Source organism: Calliopsis andreniformis, chromosome 8, assembly GCF_051401765.1.
Source record: "Calliopsis andreniformis isolate RMS-2024a chromosome 8, iyCalAndr_principal, whole genome shotgun sequence".
Classification (NCBI taxonomy): domain Eukaryota; kingdom Metazoa; phylum Arthropoda; class Insecta; order Hymenoptera; family Andrenidae; genus Calliopsis; species Calliopsis andreniformis.
The window spans coordinates 10,328,889-10,332,500 of NC_135069.1; the positions used below are offsets into that span (position 1 = coordinate 10,328,889).

General features: G+C 33.2%; 1 protein-coding gene across 1 annotated transcript in view; it reads left to right on the top strand.

The window, feature by feature from the left end:
- Positions 1–2,517: 2,517 nt before the first annotated feature.
- LOC143182549 (acyl-CoA Delta-9 desaturase) overlaps positions 2,518–3,612 on the top strand; it is a 46,629-nt gene continuing 45,534 nt past the window's right edge. The window contains exon 1 of the mRNA XM_076383595.1: positions 2,518–2,769. The gene's annotated coding sequence lies outside the window, so the exon portion shown is untranslated. The remainder of the gene's footprint in view (positions 2,770–3,612) is intronic.

Sequence of the window (3,612 nt, forward strand, 5' to 3'; positions counted from 1 at the left end):
CTCAGTTCTGATGTCAAGTTTTCATTGAAGTAAGCTGGACAAGATTGAAAGTAAAGAGTTGTATTTAGTATTGCATTTAAAAATATAATTGTAACGATATTTTAACATGCAATTTTTCTGAGTAAAAAATACTTTTTTTATTAAATACTATTTATAGTATTATTAAAATACTAGTAAAAAATACACAATTAAGAATTAAGTATTATTTGACTTATTTCAACTATAAATAATAATTACTCATATTTACATTAAGAAGTTTTATATCGTACAAATGTAATTGCAGTGATAATTCTATATAGTAAAAATATGAATAACAATTAACTACACAAGCTATAAATAACATTTATTACTTATGTCTACTGTAATCAGTGATTAGTAATCATATTTAACACAAAATCGAATTTTATAAATATTCGAAAAGTGTTTGTAAAATTAGTACGTCAATACATAATATCGATCTACAAGGACTATAAAATCTACATAACCGACCGAAGATAAATTCTAAAACATTAAAAATTGAATATCACAATCAATAAATACAATATTGAATTTATCTTGAAAAATATATAATAATTTCGAAATAATTTCAAAATAAAAATAAAAGTTTATCGCTGCAGAAATCTCAATGACTGAACAGTCAAACAATCTTTCGTTAGATTATTTTATTATTTGACTTTTAAATAAAATATTTTTTTATTTTACTTGTCTAACTTATTTCTTTACTTTTTTAAATAAGTTCTTAAATACTCAATATAAATGTTGACAAACTATTTGAAGCGAAAATAGCTCCGAAAACAAGCATGGTTACTTTGTAAAAATTACAGTATTCTAAAACCCATTTAGTTTAACATATTGCTAATTGTACTACTTGAGTGCTTGTTGAATTATTTTACTTGAATTAACTGAAATAAAAAATTAATGGAAAATTACATATTTCAATTTAACACAAAATAAAGTAACTTTTGTTATATTATTCGTAAAATAAGAATAATAAAGTTTTCAAAATAAGGCATGATTATTTGTTATTTTATTTTAAATAAAAGCCTGATATTCGAATTAAATTTTATTTGAATAACATTTTGAATAAATATTCGAATAAAAACTTATTCGAATAGAAAGCATTCAAATAACTTAATTATTAAAATTTTACTTATAAAAAACTGCTTATTCTTTAAATTTATTTTCCGCGAAGATATTTTAATTAACGAAAAAGTTTTAAAAATTTATTCACTAATAACGAATGATAATGTAGATTTATTAGTAACGAATAATTTTTTGTCGAATATAATTGTTATTTATTATTCCCAAATAAATATTTGGATCTTATTCGTTAACTAGAATAATTGCAGAGAATAAATTTCCAGATTAAACAGTATTTCTTCTTTTTATTCACATTGCCCTGTACAGTAACAATATAGATACATAGTATAAACAAAAAGAACTCACATTTAATTAAAAATACTGTTACAGTTACAATTGGTGTTGTATGGCAAGTACAGTTAAAGGAGCAGTGTATATTAAGCAGTATTGGCACATGTACATAAGTATGATTATAATATTACTAAGAATTAAACTATTCGAAAATTTCTTTTCTGAATAAGTTTTTATTAGAATAACAAATTATTCGTTATTTTCGAATAACTTCATTTTATTCGTGATTTTGATTCAAAAACCCTACAAATAAAATTTTATTCGAATAGGGTTTATACATCTGTGCCCTCGGATTCAAATCATTTAAAAAAAAGTTTAGTGAAAGTATAATACTTTTTCTTTAATCGTACATGTTAATAATCAAACTTGAATAAAAAAAATTCGTCAGTTTATGTCTAAAAGTTCTGTTTTCATTAAGGATTTTAATCCAAAGACACAAAATTAGGTATGGGTACAGAAATATTTCCATATGGACAAGTAGACTAAGAGTACCAATTACTGCGTGGGGTTGAATACTGTACTCCTCTTTTATTTTCACGTGTAACAAAATGTAGCATTATTAAATTGAAAATATTGTTTTTCATAAACTCGAACCTTTAAGTTACCTATCTCGATTGGAAACATAACACATTTACACTTCTAAAACATTGAAAACACAATGATTGTACAGTAATTGGCATACAGTATTTGATCCATGAATTTTTACACGCGGCAGTAATTGGTGCATGAACTTCATTTTGTATATTAATTAATATTTAAAGTGTGTCAAATACTTTAGTTATGAAAAGGTCCCTACAAATGAAAAAAAAAAAAAATTGAATTGAATCTAAATACATTAAGAACCACGAGAAAACCAAGTAACAACGTTTAATTTAACCAAAACTAATGCCCAACTCTGTCGAAAGCTATCCTAATTCCCGAACATTTTGACTCGCTGAACACGATCCGATGCCCAAGGAGCGTCGTCACAAGATCGCATCCGACGCCGCGCGGCGGCGCCACTGTTGTTTCCGCCTGGCGTCGAAGCGCGCTCGTCGCCGTGACTCGTGTTTGTCGGCAAACCTATTTAACTCTGGCCGCGTGGTGCCGGCATTTCAGTCTTGGTTCGCTGTCAGATCGTCTGATTCGAGGGTACGAGTTCCGAGCGAAGGGTGAACACACCGACAGTCCACCGAGCAAGGGAAGATTTTGTGACCGTATTAAAGTCCAGCATTTACGTCCGGTGTTTGTTGCAATTGTTCTCACCTGGACATCGGGCCACCGAAATACGAGGCGGTACATCTCGTCGCCGAACTCGGGAGGTTAACAGGCGGAGATTCGACAAGGGTAGAAAAAAAGGTACGCTTTTCTCGTTTCACTCTAAGAAATTCCGTTACTCGCGATCGATCGTCCCAGCGGAGACTTCGTTCAGGGGGATTCGGGGATTCAAAACAGCGAGTACGGAGCGAACGGATGGGACGGAGCAACAGAAATAACTGATCCTTTTTCTCCATTTTTCCTCCTGCTCCGTTTCAGCAGATTAACAGCGGGACCCGTGGCCGCCTGGCCGAGCCGCGCACCCTCGCGCTGCGTGATCGGGCCTTTCGAGCCGCTTTGGGACTTATCAGTATTCCAGATGATGTAACGGTGCGTTTGGAGAGATTGCGTTTTACCGAGCGGCAGAAATCGAGAAGCGAATTCGAAATGTGCCTGCTATGGTCGAATGAACCGTTAACGTTCCGCCGAGGCGCGGGACGAAATTTCTCTTTCGGTTTTTTCGTTCGGTATCCCGCACATTTCCACGGGTGAAGGAGAAACGTAGCTTGGGTGTGATTCCTTCGACCAAATCCGATTCGGTTCGCGATAAAACGCTGCTTGGCTCCTTCGAGACCGGAGAAATTAAAAAGGAAAGCGATTAGACGAGCGGATCGCGTGTTCGTTAAGTGATGTAACTTGAAGATCAACCTTCGATAGTGTAATGCATTGTGTGCTCGATATTGGCGAGCGTTACGGGATCATCGATTTGCTATATATTTAAGGGCTCGTTGGCTTACATTTCGTTCGCGGCACGATAACAGAATTCGCGACCCAAAAATAGGTGATTCCTTCGACCCTCGATACGTTGTATTTATAGTTCCTCTAGTTGTCTTCTTCATGTCACAAATATCTTTCATTCAGGATTTACTGCATGCATATTCTCAC